At 41.5% G+C, this 18,573-nt stretch overlaps 1 protein-coding gene and 3 non-coding genes across 4 annotated transcripts in view; 1 reads left to right on the forward strand and 3 right to left on the reverse strand.

Moving 5' to 3' along the window:
• LOC148362089 (G protein-coupled receptor 22-like) overlaps positions 1-11,089 on the forward strand; it is a 210,877-nt gene extending 199,788 nt beyond the window's left edge. Inside the window, exon 4 of the transcript XR_015850844.1 lies at positions 11,045-11,089. The gene's annotated coding sequence lies outside the window, so the exon portion shown is untranslated. The remainder of the gene's footprint in view (positions 1-11,044) is intronic.
• A 5,238-nt stretch (positions 11,090-16,327) lies between these two features.
• Positions 16,328-16,400, reverse strand: trnar-ucg (transfer RNA arginine (anticodon UCG)). The gene has a single exon. It is a non-coding gene; the product is annotated as a tRNA-Arg (tRNA).
• A 141-nt stretch (positions 16,401-16,541) lies between these two features.
• On the reverse strand, positions 16,542-16,614 carry trnar-ucg (transfer RNA arginine (anticodon UCG)). Its single transcript has one exon. It is a non-coding gene; the product is annotated as a tRNA-Arg (tRNA).
• Positions 16,615-16,755: 141 nt separating this feature from the next.
• Positions 16,756-16,828, reverse strand: trnar-ucg (transfer RNA arginine (anticodon UCG)). Its single transcript has one exon. It is a non-coding gene; the product is annotated as a tRNA-Arg (tRNA).
• Between the last annotated feature and the right edge of the window lie 1,745 nt (positions 16,829-18,573).

Below are 18,573 nucleotides of genomic sequence, written 5' to 3' on the forward strand. Positions count from 1 at the left end.
GTGAAAACACATTGTTAGCAAACGGCTGGGGGGAGTCCCTCAACAATGGGAGAACGATGATTGTAGGCCAGGGTGGTCATAAAAAAGAGGGAAAAAGTGAGTTTTATCAACAAGACCACACACAAGCGCAGTTTGTATACAAATACGTGTGTCGGGCTTCTGTGTTTGCCAGTGACCCCATCAACATGTCCTCCCGGCACACTTTTGTCCACTTTGAGATATTTGAATTCCATCGGCTGCTCACGCCCAAACGGGATTACACACTGACTCGTCTTCATCCTTTTCTGTTCCTTTCGGAGCCTTGCCCCGGACACGGCTGGCCCTTCTCAGGGCCCCGAGAAAAGTCACGCTGATGAGCCGGTTTGGTTTGTGGCCGGCAATAATCTCCCCTCATAGTGATGGGAGTTTCTTTTTAGCCAACCGGCTATTTCGGCTGGAATCGCTAAAAAGAGCCGGCCCTTTCGGCTCCCAAAAGGCTTTTCAGATTAGGTTTGTTGCTTTAATCCAAGTATCAATTATTTTGTAACTTTAGGCACAAAATGGCCTCAAGATGGAGGATGTCATTCAAGTCAAGTCATTTTTATTTGTATAAACTTTAACCACAAAGAGTCTCAAAGAGCTGCACAGGTTATTACACTGACTATTTTTCAGACTATTATTACATCCTGATCTGGAACCAACATGAGGGCAAGGAAAATCTCAAAAACCTCAACATGAGGAAAATGAAGAAACCTTGAGAAGGGACAGTCTCCAAGGGCTGCACAGACCAAAGACTATTGCAATCTACAGACTATTATGACACCATCCCCTGATCTGGAACCAACCTGAGGGCAAGGAAAAACTCAAAAACCTCAACATGAGGAAAATGAAGAAACCTTGAGAAGGGACCGCACATGTGGCATCCCCCTTTCAGGATTACCAGACAGCGAAGGATGTTGCAATCACAAATAATACAGAGATATTGTCCACAAAAAGTAAAGGTTATTCATATGCTAAAGAGTAGAAGTGTGTTTTAAGTAGAATAAAATAAAGCAAAAAGGAAAAAAAAATTCTAAGAAAAAAAGAAACATGGAGAATCAATGGGAGAAAGAAAGGGAAAAAGCAAGAACGTAGAAGGGGAAAAAGCATGAGAAAAGTAGCAAAAAGCAAGGAAAAGGAAACAAGTTTCAAAAAAAATAAAGAACTGATGGAAAAAAAGGAAAAAGACACACAAAAAAGGAAAAAAAAAACCTGGGTAAAACTAAAATGAAAAAGGCAATAAAAAAAAAAGCAAAAACCATGAAACATAGAAAAATACAGATTTTTAGGGGCCCCTTTATTTGGTATATTACAAATAACAATGTAACATTATCCACAAAATGGATTAATAATTTTTAACAATCTATTATTCTTCTAAAATATAGGAGCATTTATTTTTTTCACTCGACAGTGATTATATTAGTGGGGATTTTACTGTCTTGTTGTATGTTTTTATGCAGCAACAAAAAAAGAGTGATAACGGCAGGAGTGCCAATGTCAGAACCGGAACAAATGGTAGACCCAAACGCGTAACGTTTCACACAAAAGTTCGAGATATCGAGGAAACACACACCAGCGGTCCGGTGCTCGCTGGACAGGAGGAGCAAGCAGCTCACGGGATCGGAGCGTGATCGGAATGCGGAAGTGAGTGGATTTGCCGGGGCGGGAGTTTAGAGCGTGATCGGTGGGCAAAAACGGGTCACTAGCCGGAGCAGGAGATCAGAGCGTGGTTGGTGGTCAAAAACGGGTCAATAGCCGGAGACAAACGGAAAATCAGGTGGGATACGGATGAAGCCGGGACAGACGGGAGCCAGAGTCAACGTGCTTGCCTTGCATATGCGGAGGTTTGCTGACGGACTGACAAGGAGTGACTAGAGTCCTGAGTTTAAATAGGAGGTAACACACCGATGTCGGACCAAAATAAACGAAGAATATTGCCAGTTTTGGTGGGCAGTTGAACCATGACAACATGCACGTCATTTATAAAGCTTTCGACAAAGTAAAGTGCTTTGATCTTGACTCATCTCGTTTTTGTTTGAATGACAAAAAAATAAAGTCAATATTTAGAATGCTTTCACCTTCAAGTGCACTTTGCTTGCAAAATAATATTTGATTGAAAGAACACTTAACCTATGCATGAACGATGCATGAATTTTGCAAGCACTTTTCAGCGCCCGATGTTTCTGGTGACGCCTGCACACTCTCAATCGCTGGAGAGCGAAAGCAACACAAGGAAGTGGGGGGCTCCTCGATATGTGGACAAAAATCTGATCAAAGCCATTTATTCATTGTCATTTTGAGAACAGAGGCAAGGGTTGCTCGTTACATTGCTGATATTTGGGGTTCGACCTTTGTTTTGAAAAAGTTGTTTTAGCAGAAGTAAATTATTTTTTTTTTTTATACCGTTAAAGGTTTTTACATTGTATTGTTTACATTATTTGTTAGACTTTGTTTTCAAAAGTATTGTGCAATGTAGGTATTGTAGTTGTCATGTTGGCTTTGTTATATTGGTATTTTCGTTACCACCCTGCTTTAGTTTTGTCTCGGACCAGAAACGGAGACTGGACCCAATAGCGCTCGTTTTCTCAGTTTTTATTGATAAGAGGGAGAGAAGGGCTTGCTTCCACGATCCGAGGATCGATGGTCAAGGGCAGCAGGAGACACGGAATAGGCACTTCCGTGTCCAGCGAGGAGGGTCGAAGACAGGCAGGAAATACAAGTCGTTAGCCGGCACTGGAGATCAGAGGCGATGTCGAGTTTGTAAGCGAGGTCGGTAGCAGGAGGCATGCAGGTAACGGAGCAAAACAGGTCAGGTAACAGGCAGGCAGAACGGGGCGTAATCAGGTCCAGAAACAGGTTGGCAATCAAGATCAGGCAGAAAAAAGCAGGGCAAAAACGGAGTCGGACGAAAAGGCTAACTGAGCTGAAGGCAACAGTTTGCATAACGATCTGACGGCTTCCTCTTGGAAGCCGGGGGTTTAAAAAGAGAGTGACAGCCAATCAGCTGTCCGGGTCGCAGCTGCGCTCAATCGGCAATCATGACAATTTTGGTATGACTCATTTGACTTTTGATCTGAAACAGTTAATACTTATATTGTTTTTACTTTAGTTATTTAATAAAAACAAACAAAATATTTTAGTGTCTAAAATCTTTGTGTGTTGTATGTTGAAGTGTCCTTGGGCTAGACACTGAATCCCTAATGCCCCCGATCGCAGGTAGTTGCCTTGCATGGCTGCATGGCCGCTATTGGTGTGTGAGTGTGTGTGTCAATAGGTAAGTGTGAAGCACATCGTAAAACGCTTTGGGAGGTCTTCATTGACTTGAATAGAATAGAATATACCTTTATTGTCATTATTACAAAATGGGTTGAACATATTTCGACAACGAAATTGGGTGTGGCACTCCAGTTTCACACTTGACAGTGAGGATAAAAGAAAACAAAGAAGATAAGGTTATAATTTACACAATATTTACACAAGAAATGTGGGCATGTAGGATGTTACATACAGTTTTGGGATCGTATTAGTGCAATATGCGTTAAGTGCTAAAATAGTCAACATTGTGCAAAAAAATAGTCAACATTGTGCAAAGTGAGCATAGGCATGAATACAATTTGACATCTGTATGAGTTAGTGTGTTTGCAAGAGTTTCAGTTTGTTGTGCGGTGTGTGTTAAGGGTGGTAATGGCTCTGGGGAAAAAATCTCTGAGTCTGTTTTTGTTTTGTGTGACCTGTAGCGCTTGCTGGAAGGCAGCAGGTCAAAGAGGTGGTGGCCGGGGTGAGAAAAGTCCTCGATGATTTTTTCTGCTCTGCTGAGGTAGCGAGAGCAGGCAATGTCCCCCAGACTGGGTAGAGAGCAACCAACGACCCAGATTTTTTTATTTACCATTCATTGTTGCGCTGCACACTCTCAAACCTTCTCCCAAAGAGTTTTTATGCAGTAACTCCCGTCATCTGACTCCCGGGATTAAGAGAAGCATAGGAGCGTAATCCGGACACTTTGAAGTGTGTCAGTATCGCACATCACACGGCGCACCGAAGAGAAGGTCTATTGTTGGCGATCTAAGGGAGCCGCTTTTAACATCACTCCGTTTTCTTTTCCACTGCTTAGTCACTGCATGGAATGTCAGAGCCGCTTTTTTTTCCATGCAAAAAAGAGAAAGACAACCCAATGAATCACAAGTCTCATTGATTTTCAAGAACCACGTCGCTTTAATAAGGCGGGTCCCTCTTCAAATACTCAGGTGTTGTGTTTCAAGTCATTTGAATGGCGTGTGGCTGCAAGTCGGCTTTGTTCACCATTGACGACGATGTTTTGGATAACAGCCTTCCTTTTCTTCATGACCCGCCGAGGTATATGGCGCACGCATGCGAGGGTAAATACACACACAATTTCACTTGCTTTAGACTAACTGATGCCAACAGTATTGTTTGAACGCATGTCTGAAAAAGAAGGAAATTACTTATATTAACTTGTTACATACCCAGTGTTCATTTGAGCTGTGAAAAGTGATGGGTCCCGGGGACTCGCATGCTCAAAAATCTATGGGTCCCAACAGAGATCTATGGCTCCCCAAAATTTTGTGTTATTGGGGTTGAAATTGTAAATCGGCGACAAATATATACCGTATTTTCAGCAGTATAAGGCGCACCTAAAAGTCTCAATTTTTTTCAAAAGCTGACCATGCGCCTTATAATACAGTGCGCCTTATATATGGCTCAATATTAAATCGCAAGGTCTCGCAACTTACGCAACAGCCGCCGACTCGATTTTCCCCCGAACGTGGAGTAGTCCGCGGTGTATGCTGGGATTTATATACCGGCGTTTAATTGGCTAACCAATGTGTCAATCATCATTTGAATCGATCGCTATTGGCTGAAGTTATTCGGAGCCTCGGATTGGCTAGAGGGCCAAAACAAACCCTGCAATTGGCCGAAAAAGATGTGTCAATCATCCGTTAAATCGATCGCCATTGGCTGAAGTTATTCGGAGCCTCGGATTGGCTAGAGTGCCAAAACAAACCCTGCAATTGGCCGAAAAAGATGACTGAATAGCAAGCTTGCTAAACTACGCCATAAAGAAACATGTTTCATTAGTCTGTATTTGTAAATATTTGACTCTCCTGGATTTACTACACTCACGGTTGTAAGAAGACCATGATTGCGTATCATTATTGAACGTGAGAACTTAGGTGAGCTATGCGGCTTTATATTTTCCCGGTATCTTGTTTTAGAACGATCTTGATGTCGCTGTGATGAGTTGAGTGAATTCAACTCAATTCCAAGTGTTTATTGTCATATGCACAGTAAAGTTGCGAGCGAAAAAGAAAATAGAAACTAAGGAATGGTTGGCATTTCTTGAATCCCAAGACTTTAACCTTCCAAATGATATTTGAAATGATGCATTTGAGTGACATCGTACGGACACCGCATCCGCACGTGTCTCTGACACGTATTTGCTTTTTTGCAAGCTTTGGGAATGTTAAGGGGGTAATCAGTTGGACTGAATCATCTGACTGTTTTGTCCACGTTCCCATTGTAGCGCCTTATAATCCGGTGCGGAAAATACGGTAATATAAATCTATATATTTATTCAGTTTTAATCAACACAGTTTATTGCTAATACAAATCAGTTATCACTTCAAGATTTTTCAGTTCACAACAATATTGTACGTTATACAAAATAATATTGCTGAAATAATTATATTAATCTATATTCTCATTCAGTTTTAATCATCACAGTTAATTGGTAATACGAAACAGTTATCACTTCAGATTTTTCAGTTCACAATATTGTAAATCATACAAAATAATATTGCTGAAATATTAGTCTACGTATTCATGCAGTTTTAATCATCACAGTTAATTGGTAATACAAATCAGTTATCACTTCAGATTTTTCAGTTCATATATTCTTTGTGGTTTGCTGTCCCACCACAGTTGTAATGCCTTCTCAAGGTCCAATCCATTATCATCCTCCTCATAGCGTAACCAGGAATATAATTGAGTCCATTTATGCGGAAAAAGTCCTTTTCTTGCTAGGAGTATTCTTTTGTTTATTTTCTTTCGTCGAATTGTTCACTTTAACACACGTGTTTTCCTGCCTCCGCGATCTTCCGAAGAATTTATCCGCCGTTTTTTTCGTGCCAGAATTATTGCCGTTGTTATCACTCTCTGCATTATGTTTCGACTTATTACTGACACTGAATAAACTACCAAAAGTTCAAAATCTATTAACTTATTTTTGCCTTTTAGAATAGAATAGAATAGAATAGAATAGAATAGAATAGAATAGGATATACCTTTATTGTCATTTTTACAAAATGGGTTGAACATATTGTAACAACGAAATTGGACGTGGCACTCCAGTTTCGCATTTAACAGTGAGGATGAAGAAAATAAAGAAGATATGGTTATAATTTAGGGCAGCTCGGCGGCGCAGTGGTTAACGCGCGTGCGGCACAGTTCTAAGGTCTTGGGAACCTCCTGTGTGGGTTCAAATCCAGCTACCGGACTTCCTGTGCGGAGTTTGTATGTTCTCCCCGTGCTTGCGTGGGTTTCCACCGGGCACTCCGGTTTCCTCCCACATTCCAAAGACATGCATTTCAGGTGGATTGGCCGGTCCAAATTGTCCCTAGGTGTGAATGAGCGAGCGAGTTGTCTGTCCCTGTGTGCCCTGCGATTGGCTGGCAACCAGTTCAGGGTGTCCCCTGCCCACTGCCTGATGATTGCTGGGATGGGCTCCAGCATCCCCGCGACCCTACTGAGGATAAGCGGTGCAGCTAATGAGATGAGAGATGAGGTTATAATTTACACAATATAAAGGAACAAAGTAGATAAAGGTTATAATTTACACAATATTTCCACAAGAAATGTGGGCATGTAGAATGTTACATACAGTTGTCCGTTGAGTTGCCTGTTTGAGTGTCTACTAAAGTTTAAACTTAATACCAGGTACTGCCCAAGAACCTTACTTTTTATCTATGGTGCGTTGCAAAAATCATTTTACTAATAAAAATACCAACATTTAGAAACCTTTTTCCGGAAATTCTGTGCTCACGTTTGTTCCACTGGTTTTCCTTTGGTTTGCCGTTCCTGTATAAGTAGCACTACTCTCCCCACAAGCTGCCTAGCGTTAGCCACTAGCAGATATGTGCATCTAAACTGACTTCCAGTTTTGAGAAAACAGTTCTAAATTTGTTTTGGATGTGAGTATAACCGGTAGGGAGAATATCTTCCTGAGGAGAAATTCAGCAAACTTGTGCTTTGAAACAGTGCTGCTAAAACGGTATTCTATTTGTAAGTAAATAAACATCCGGGGTTGTTGCCGGTGGATTGAGGGTTGTATGTGATTGTCCCTCCAATCAGAAGTCAATGCAATTCATGACCTGCAATTAATAGAATGGAATAGAATAGAATATACCTTTATTGTCATTGTTATAAAATGGGTTGAACATATTGTGACAACGAAATTGGACGTGGCACTCCACTATCACATTTAAGTATAGTGAAATAATCTAACAATACACCATGTAGTAAAAAACAGAATTACAAAATCTTTTTATCCCTTCTCTGTGTTAGTTTTCAGGTAACAAGCCCCATGTTAGTGGATTGTTGGCGACCCGTGTCTTAAATCAGCTGTAAAATACGCTAAAAACAATAACACATAATCCACATTTTTCTCACATCCTGGTTACCTTTTTTTACGCTTCCTTATCCCTGAATTTTTTTTTTTCAATATATTTTGTGGGTCTCTGGGGCTTTATTTTAAATTTCACTTTTGAAAAATGTCTAAATGTATCTAAAAAAATAAATCGAGACCCTGACTTTTAGGGAGGAGTATTATTGTCACAGACCAGAAACGGACACAGGACCCAATAGCGCTCGTTTTCTCAGTTTTATCAAAGAAAGAGATCCGATGGTTGACGGACAAGAGGAGCAGGAGACACGGAAGTGGCACTTCCGTGTCTAGCGGGGAGGGTCGAAGACAGGATGGATTTACAAGTCTAGTTTTGTTGATAACAGGACTCTGACGCAGGACGGCAGGCATTGTTTTGATAAACGCTCTGAGTTTTTCAGACATCGGGACGCTCTTCTCCGAGATGATGGAGCCCACGTGGGGGGCTTCCCTGGCACGCCCATGAGAGGAGCCAGCACACCAGCTTACGGAAAAAACGTGGGCCGAGAAAAGGAAGCAGAAGTTCGAGAGAGGAGGCTTGACAGAGACTCAAGCGACACTATTTCGGCCAATTCGGCCATATATTCGATGGAGTTCACTTAGCTAAATTGTTTAAGAAATTAAATCTGCCCCCGTGTGGAAATGCCGGTCTCTTGTCCATCTTTTCCATCAAGAAACGAGCGCGCATGGTTAGGTGAATGTGGGTTGTGTTTGGTTAATGGAGTCAGATAACTAATTAGAAGAATTTGGTAAACGGTACATTTTAATATTTAATTCCTAACAGTAGGTACAAGTCTTTTTGTATTCTTGTTTTTAAAGCTGGGATAAAAGCAACTCTAGCAATACAGATAAAACAATTTAAATTCGTTTTTATATAGTATGAATGAATGAATGAAACCTTTATTCGAATATTAAAATAAAAACAGAACAAAAACAATAACTCAACAACAAAATAATATTACATAATATGTTCGAAAAGGGGTAGTCAGAAGCAAACGCTTATATTCTCTACCCCTTCATCTTCCCTATTAAAAACACCGATTATATAACATCAATTGTAATGATATTAATAATAACAGTTATGATATAAGAATAGCAACAATAACTCAAAGTTAATCATAGTTCTAGACCAGGGGTGTCAAACCGATTTTTAACTCATGGGCCACACGATGGACAAAACATTCTCTCGGGGGCCAGACTAGTAAATTAGACAGAAAGAAAAAAAGAGAAAGAAATAAGAGAAAGAGAGGGAGAGAACAAGAGAGCGTGTGGGACAAGGAAAGAGAAAAATGGAGAAAGAGAGAGAGAGAACGTGAGAAACAAAAGAGATAGAAAGAGAAACAGTGAGACAGTGGGGAAAGAAAAAAATCCAAGGAGAAATAGAAAGAGGGGAGAGAAAAGAAGAGCGAAAGAGAGGGGGGGAAACAAAGGGGAGAGAGAGAGAAAGAGAGAAACTATAGAGAAAATGAAAAATGGAAGAAAGCAAAATAAGGTAAAAAGACAGAGAGAGAGAGAAAGAGACAGAGAAGAACAGAGAAAGAGAAAATGAGAGAAAGAGGGAGCAAAAGAGAAAGAGAGAGAGTGAGAAAGAGAACGAGAGAGTAAAAAAAACAAGTACAATGTCTTTGTGAGAGGCACCTGGCTTTTGCAACAACAACTGGACATACCTGCAGCTCGTTTTTCTCTTGCGCTTCATTCAGCATTGTCTCGCGGGCCGGATTCAATCCCTTAGTGGGCCTGATCCGGCCCGCGGGCCGCCTGTTTGTCACCCCTGTTCTAGACGCACTCGTATGACTCATACCCGATTTTCTTCATCCCTGTATTCCGCCAGGAATGTTTTTTTGTATCTAAACCTGAACAAGTGAATAGTTGGACATTGTTTGATCTGGTCTTGTAAATTGTTTGACTCCACACTGAGACACACACATGCTTTTCCTGGTGGTTCTCACCTTTGGGATCATGAATTCACGACAGCCCCTTAAGTTATAATTTCCTTCTTTTCGAATGAATAATTTTTTTAGTACGATTTCTTAAACTTTTTTGGGCTTTCCAATGTATGTGGTATTTGTATGCATTTAAAAACCAAAACGAGTCGGTGGAGACCGAAACACACGAGGAGGGTTAATCGTATTTTACATAATTCATGACAGAGAAAAGTAATTGCAAAGAACTTAAGTGTCTTCTCTATCGGAGGTCCATATGATCCCACCTGTGTTTAGCATGGCTTACATATAGCAGGGGAGAATTCCAACATGTGCCCATTTATCAGTGGATAGCGGTGGTTTAAGGGCAAGCGTTAGATATTGCTGATAACGATTTTAAGTCAACATCCAAGCAGGTGCTAAGCCTTTTCTTTCTCACTTTTTTTGCTAAACCCAATGACTTTTACGACGTTAAAGTCGGAAAACCACTCTTAACTCTTTTTTTCTTCCTCAAGTTCTGATACGAGCTTCTAATTCCAATTTAAATCCATACCTGTCAAGCTCCAGGGCTCCATGCCCTTACAAAATGTCGTATTTTCCCTTAAGAAATACAAAATAATCTTAAACCATATTTACTAATCTGCACTAATGTAACTGGTGTAATAATAACTTTTGTTTTATTGAAATTCCTGCTGAAATATGTTGTATAGTTTCTGTATAAATGTCCTGCAATGATGAATCCAACAGTCCCACCTGGTCGTATGGGGTAAGGTTTGGTTTGGCTTTAGACTTTGCGACAGGAAGGTGGGGGGTTTTGGCAGTCTACAACGAGCTGCCAACGGTAAGACACGATCTTTTGGTGCCCCGCAAAAAGTTAATTCTAAACATTAAAACCACAGCTGACAAATCTCTCAACATGCACAGTAATGTGATTGATGTTGTCAAGCTGTTTGGATTTATTTTTGTTTTGTTTCTGTCGCCTTTTATGTTAGTTTTGCCGGACGTTGCACGTTGTGCTAAAATGCTAATTCCCCTTAGAGTGATCGAAGCCAGCAGAGAAGCTTACCATGTGTTGTGACTCATTCATTTGCAGGTAAATTGTACCCGTTTTTATACTCGTTATTGTTATTATGTCTATATTCTCATATATAAAAAAAGGATGATGTTAGTTAAAATTCAGTTTAAAGTAAAATATGTTGAATTCATTGTGAACGTAAAATAGAAAACCACTATACGATCTCTTGTTAAAAGTATCTTGTTAAAATGGATGTAATAATATATTGTGATGGTTTATATTCTAATATTTATTTCATGTAAACTGAAAAGAAAGCTCTTTGATATGTTTTGGGCAGTCTAACAGCGTGCTGTCAACGAGATCAAAGCCAGCAGAGAAGCTTACCACGTGTTGTGACTCATTCATTTGCAGCAACTGTAATAAAAACCTCATCATCCAGTCCAGCGTGAATGTGGATCTTTGGTGGGACGGGTACACCGCGGTTACACTAATACGATCCCAAAACTGTATGTAACATCCTACATGCCCACATTTCTTGTGTAAATATTGTGTAAATTATAATCTTTATTTTCTTTGTTCCTTTATCTTCTTTGTTTTCTTTTATCCTCACTGTTAAATGTGAACCTGGAGTGCCACGTCCAATTTCGTTGTCACAATATGTTCAACCCATTTTGTAACATTGACAATAAAGGTATATTCTATTCTATTCTATTCTATTCTATTGATTTTCTAATTAATGTTAATTTATTTTTTTATAATCATTTTTATCATAGCTTTTTTTGTGAAAAAAACAGATGCGCCCAGCCTCACCCAGACTTTGTTTTCATCTCACCCCAGGTAAATTGAGATTGAGACCCCTGTCCAAAAGAGTCATTCCGGAAATAGTTTTGTCACCAAAGACAACAGAGGTCGGCAGTTGGTTGTCCTGCAGGAATTCTTTACTGTATTGGACAAATGCAGATGGACGGACAACGCGGCCTGGGAGCTATTGTGTCTTGCTGTGGATGTTTTTTTTTTTGCATCTGCTGCCCACTGGGACATCTTGCTGCACTAATGTTCCACAATAATGCATTACAGACACTGCATGCTATTTATGCTTGTCCTACGTAAACCGATTGAGGATTCTGACCACTGAATTACCGTATTTTCCGCACTATAAGGCGCACCGGGTTATAGGGCGCACCCCCGAAAAATAGTTTTTGGTCCTATATTTTCCATACATAAGGCGCACCGGATTATAAGGCGCTACAATGGGAACGTCGACAAAACAGTCAGATAGTTCAGAACATTCCGAAAGCTCGCAAAGAAGCACGTACGTGTCGTAGACACGTGCGGATGCAGTGTCCGTACGATGTCACCCAACAAACATTTCTTAGTTTCCATTTTATTTTTTTGCTGGCCACTGTGTGGACAGCAAAGTAAGAATTTGATTGTGGAGGGAAACGGGGTTCTTTACTGTGCATATGACAATAAACACTTTGAATTGAATTGAGTTTAAAAATAGACTCATCACAGAAACATCAAGATTGTTCTAAAACAAGATACCGGGAAAATATAAATCCGCATAACTCACCTAAGTTCTCTTGCAGCCATCACGTTCAATAATGATACGTAACCATGGTCTTCTTACAACCGTGAGTGTAGTCAATCCAGGAGAGTAAAATATTTACAAATACAGAATATTAAAAAATGTTTTCTCTATGCCGTAGTGCAACCCAACCAACGTGTGATTCACATTCATCTTTTTCGGCCAATTGCAGGCTTTGTTTCGCCCCTTTAGCCTATGCGAGTCGGCGGCTGCTTGCTTTAGTTGCCTTACTTTGCGAGGCGCACTGTATTATAAGGCGCATGGTCAGCTTTTGAAAAAAATAAAGGCTTTTAGGTGCGCCTTATAGTGCGGAAAATACGGTATATTAAAAAGTATTCAATCCTAGTAACTTCTAGATGTCTACCTTAAAGGTAGAGTTTTAAGATAATATCTTCATATTGAGTTTCTTTTGTCTTTTATTAGCATATTTGGTATTGGAGTAATCCAAAAGTCATTGAAAGTAATCAAGTTAAAGTAACCCTACCCAACCCTGCTAATCTCTTTGGAATATTTTCATCTTCAAAAGATATTAGCTTCTTACGGACTCACCAACAGCTTCGTTTTATGCGTTAGACTACCGCTTTCTCCCATTAAACACACAAACAGATTTTTCAGAAGAATCTACCGTATCGGTTGTCTGCCATTTTGCTGTTACAGGTACCCCCTGACATGCATGTTTTTGGAATGTGGGAGGAAACCGGAATGCCCGGAGGAAACCCACACAAGCACGGGGAGAACATGCAAACTCCACACAGGAAGGTTGGTGGCTGGATTTGAACGCATGACTCAGAACTGGGCAGCACGGCGGCGCAGTGGTTAGCGCTTGTGCGGCACAGTTCATGTCATGGGAACCTCCTGTGTGGGTTCAAATCCAGCTCCAGACTTCCTGTGCGGAGTTTGTATGTTCTCCCCGTGCTTGCGTGGGTTTCCTCCGGGCACTCCGGTTTCCTCCCACATTCCAAAAACATGCATTTCAGGTGAATTGGCCGGTCCAAATTGTCCCTAGGTGTGAATGAGCGAGTGAGTTGTCTGTCCCCGTGTTCCCTGCGATTGGCTGGCAACCAGTTCAGGGTGTCCCCTGCCCACTGCCCGGAGATGGCTGGGATGGGCTCCAGCCCCCCGCGACCCTAATGAGGATAAGCGGTACGGCTGATGAGAAATGAGATGAGACCTCAGAACTGTGCCGCACACGGGCTTACAACGCGCCGCCGTGCTATTTTGCCCCCTACCATTTAAAACAAAAAACTTACCAGAAAAAAATCTCAATCTCGTATTTTAATCTACGGCTGCTAGATCTCTTTTTGTGTGAAAAAAAACTGCTCCAACAATCTCATTTGATTTGGCTGTAAGTGTTGGTAAAAGTTCCTGTTTTAAACAAGCCCATGTAGATGTTGCTTTTTTAATGTTCTGGAGACATATTGCGTTTCAGGCGCAAAAATACCGTATTTTCCGCACTATAAGGCACACCTAAAAGCCTTTATTTTTTTCAAAAGCTGACCATGCGCCTTATAATACAGTGCGCCTTATTTATGGATCAATATTAATTCGCAGTCTTGCAACTAACTTGCAGCCGCCAACTAGATTTTCCCCCGAACGCCAAGTAGTCCGCAGTGTATGCTGGGATTTATCTACCAGTGTTTCATTGGCTATCCAATGTGTCAATCATCAGTTGAATCGATGACTATTGGCTAAAGTTATTCGGAGGTCAAGAGGCGGATCCTTTTTATCATTTACAGGTTGGCATTGGCTTAAACGGCAAAACAAAGCCTGCAATTGGCCGAAAAAGATGAATGTTTATAGCACGTGGCTGACAGCATACAGAAAGCATTTTTTACTATACTGTATTTGTAAATATTTTATTCTCCTGGATTTACTACACTCACGGATATAAGAGGACCACGGCTGCACATTATTATGAACACAACGACTTCGGTGAGCAACTCCGGCTATATATCTTGTTTCAGACTGAACTCGATGTTTCTGTGATAAGCGGTGCAGATAATGGATGGAACGGAGTGTCTATTTTTAAATTGAACTCAATTCCAAGTGTTTATTGTCACATGCACAGTAAAGTTGCGAGCGAAAAAGAAAATAGAAACTAAGGAATGGTTGGCCTTTCTTGAATCCCAAGACTTTAACCTTTCGAATGATGGAACGATGCATTTGAGTGACACCGCATCCGCACGTGTTCTCGACACGTATTTGCGTCTTTGCAAGCTTTGGGAATATTAAGGGGGTCATAAGTTGGACTGAATCATCTGACTGTTTTGTCCACGTTCCCATTGTAACGCCCTATAATCCGGGGCGTCTTATCTATGGAAGATATAGGACCAAAAACTATTTTTTCGGGGTGCGCCCTATAACCCGGTGCGCCTTATAGAGCGGAAAATACGGTAGTACGAGTGAACGATAACAACCCAACCCTGCCTATAAGCACCTGTTCGTTTCATCAATATTTGTAGTTTTGATTGTTTTGACAAAAAACACACAACAAACATCTCTTGTTTGTTATCTAGTTCCAAATAAGTTGATCTTTCTGTCTTCTTGAGTTGTTTGTACGCACACAAAAATAAGACACGAGGAGAGTGCGTGTTGCTGCGTCGGCACATTTCCATTCTCAATGTCTCCTTCGAAACATGCTTCACGGTCCTTTTGTTTATTCCTCTCTTCACTGGATTAGCTTCTCCTGTGTTTGTTCAACATTTCATACTCGTGTTTTGATTTCTTGTTTGGTTTCTGCGGGCATCTGTAAACCAATGCCTCCGCCGTGCTGCGGAATTGATGAAGCTCGCCCATATTGCTCATATGTTTGCACGACAAATAGTGACAACATCCCCAAAATGGAAGGAGTTGTGTGCGATTGTGTGCGATTGTGTGTGTGTGCTTGTGTGTGTGTGAGTTTGTGTTTAAGTGATGCGATGGTGAAAAGCACCATCTGTTCGGTGTGACAGTAATGAAGTGAGAGGCATTGTGGAATAAAGGCTTGAAACCATTCATCACAGCTGTAGGCGGGCCTGAGCGTATTCTTGTAGAATACCTACACATGCACGCTAAAGGGAAACACAATTAGTTTGTGGCATCAAGGAAGCAAATATACAAGTCGTGCCGAAAGATTCAAGCTGAAGACTTGCACGTACCTGTCAAACTGCACGTTTTTGCCGTACAAAGTAGGTTTATGATGCATTTTAAGACGTGTACGACGTACGAGAAAATCTGTATGGAAAAAGGCAAATTTGTCAATGATGGGTACCATCCGGTATACACCGACGATCACCAAACGGCAAATCAATCGAGTCAAACGAGTTCGCCGTGGTAGCCTCGTTTTTTTTCCGTTGCAAGCGAGCGGTTTGATGTAGTGAAAGGAAGTCCGTCCCTTTTAAGAGGACCGGCTTTTTCGGCTCAACTCATAAAAGAGAGCCGGCTCTCAAACGGCTAACTTGCTTTGATGGGTTAGGGTAAGGGTAAGGGTAAGGGATGGGATTAGAGTTAGGGTTAGGGTTAGGTTAGGAAGCAATCTTTCTTTCCCAAGGTCCCCTAAATCTGAGGCCCTTGGGAAAGTAAGTTTTTGCACTGGCCATTAAGGAAACTGGAGCTTTTCTTGTTTTACCTGCGTTTGTTTAGTCCATCTGGAAAGAGAGTGTTGAGTTTTATTATCCAGTTTTTCTGCCTGAAAAAACTGTCGCCCAAAAACTACGAGCCAGCCAGGAGTTGAACCTAGAACCTTCTGATCCATTGCGCCACTGGCCCTATAATGTTATTGATACTCTACTGAATCTATCCTAGCTGTCTGCAGGTTATGACCTTATCTAGCACAAAAAACAGTAGTGACTGAAAATAAACATTTCGAAAGACGAGCGCTCGACCTCCTGAGCCACTGTCGCCCCAAAAACTACGAACCAGCCAGGAGTCGAACCTAGAATCTTCTAATCCGTAGTCAGACGCGTTATCCGATGCGCCACTGGCCCTACAATATTCTAGTTGTCCTGGAATCTATCCCGGATGCTACGGGTTATAACCTTATCTAGCACAAAAACAGTAGTGACTGAAAATAAACATTTCAAAAGACGAGCGCTCTACCTCCTGAGCCACTGTCGCCCCAAAAACTACGAGCCAGCCAGGAGTCGAACCTAGAATCTTCTGATCCGAAGTCAGACACGTTATCCATTGCGCCACTGGCCCTACAATGTTCTAGTTGTCCTGGAATCTATCCCGGATGCTACGGGTTATAACCCTATCTAGCACAAAAACAGTAGTGACTGAAAATAAACATTTCAAAAGACGAGCGCTCTACCTCCTGAGCCACTGTCGCCCCAAAAACTACGAGCCAGCCAGGAGTCGAACCTAGAATCTTCTGATCCGAAGTCAGACACGTTATCCATTGCGCCACTGGCCCTACAATGTTCTAGTTGTCCTGGAATCTATCCCGGATGCTACGGGTTATAACCTTATCTAGCACAAAAACAGTAGTGACTGAAAATAAACATTTCAAAAGACGAGCGCTCTACCTCCTGAGCCACTGTCGCCCCAAAAACTACGAGCCAGCCAGGAGTCGAACCAAGAATCTTCTGATCCGAAGTCAGACGCGTTATCCATTGCGCCACTGGCCCTACAATGTTCTAGTTGTTCTGGAATCTATCCCGGATGCTACGGGTTATAACCCTATCTAGCACAAAAACAGTAGTGACTGAAAATAAACATTTCGAAAGACTAGCGCTCTACCTCCTGAGCCACTGTCGCCTCAAAAATTACGAGCCAGCCAGGAGTTGAACCTAGAATCTTCTGATCTGTAGCCAGCCGCGTTATCCATTGCTCCACTGGCCCTACAATGTTCTAGGTGTTCTGGAATCTATCCCAGCTGTCTGCAGGTTATAACCCTATATAGCACAAAAACAGTAGTGACTGAAAATAAACATTTCAAAAGACGAGCGCTCTACCTCCTGAGCCACTGTCGCCCCAAAAACTACGAGCCAGCCAGGAGTCGAACCTAGAATCTTCTGATCCGTAGTCAGACGCGTGATCTATTGTGCCACTGGCCCAATAATGTTCTAGTCGTTCTGGAATCTATCCCGGATGCTACGGGTTATAACCTTATCTAGCACAAAAACAGTAGTGACTGAAAATAAACATTTCGAAAGACGAGCGCTCTACCTCCTGAGCCACTGTCGCCACAAAAACTACGAGCCAGTCAGGAGTTGGACCTAGAATCTTCTGATCCGTAGTCAGACGCGTCATCCATTGCGCCACTGGCCCTACAATTTTCTAGTTGTCCTGGAATCTATCCCAGATGTCTGCAGGTTATAACCTTAGCGAGCACAAAAAACAGAAGTGACTGAAAATAAACATTTCAAAAGACGAGCGCTCTACCTCCTGAGCCACTGTCGCCCCAAAAACTACGAGGCAGCCAGGAGTCAAACGTAGAATCTTCTGATTTGTGGTCAGAGGCGTTATCCATTGCGCCACTGGCCCTACAATGTTTTAGTTGTTCTGGAATCTATCACAGCTGTCTACAGGTTATAACCTTTTCTAGCACAAAAACAGAAGTGACTGAAAATAAACATTTCAAAAGGCGAGCGCACTACCTCCTGAGCCACTGTCGCCCCAGGAACTACGAGGCAGCCAGGAGTCAAACCTAGAGTGTTCTGGTCCGTAGTCAGACGCGTTATCCATTGCCCCACTGGACCTACAATGTCCTAGTTGGCCTGGAATCTATCCCGGCTGCTACAGGTTATAACCTTATCTAGCACAAAAACAGTAGTGACTGAAAATAAACATTTCGAAAGACGAGCGCTCTACCCCCTGAGCCACTGTCGCCCCAAAAACCACGAGCCAGCCAGGAGTCGAACCTAGAATCTTCTGATCCGTAGTCAGACGCATTATCCATTGCACCACTGGCCCTACAATGTTCTTGTTGAAACACCTCCTCTGAAACTCTTTCCCAGAAAGTATATATATATATATATATATATATATATATATATATATATATATATATATATATATATATATATATATATATATATATATATATATATATATATATATATATATATATATATATATATATATATTTCTGAGCAATTCGGGAAAAACACTGGACTATGTGTAATGTAAGATCAAACATCAAACATTCCGGTTGTATCCACCAACTCTGTTTGTCCCTTACCCAACATCACCCCCCCCCCCCCCCCCCCCCCCGAAGGAAAACAAAGCCTACTTACAACAAAGACAGTTAGTTCTTTGTTCCTTTATCTCTTTGTTTCTTTATCCTCACTGTAAATGTGGAACTGGAGTCGTCCAATTTCGTTGTCACAGCATATCCCATGTTGTAACAATGACAATAAAGGCATATTCT

This window comes from Urocampus carinirostris, chromosome 7 (assembly GCF_059441175.1).
Source record: "Urocampus carinirostris isolate Australia breed hairy pipefish chromosome 7, RoL_Ucar_1.0, whole genome shotgun sequence".
Classification (NCBI taxonomy): domain Eukaryota; kingdom Metazoa; phylum Chordata; class Actinopteri; order Syngnathiformes; family Syngnathidae; genus Urocampus; species Urocampus carinirostris.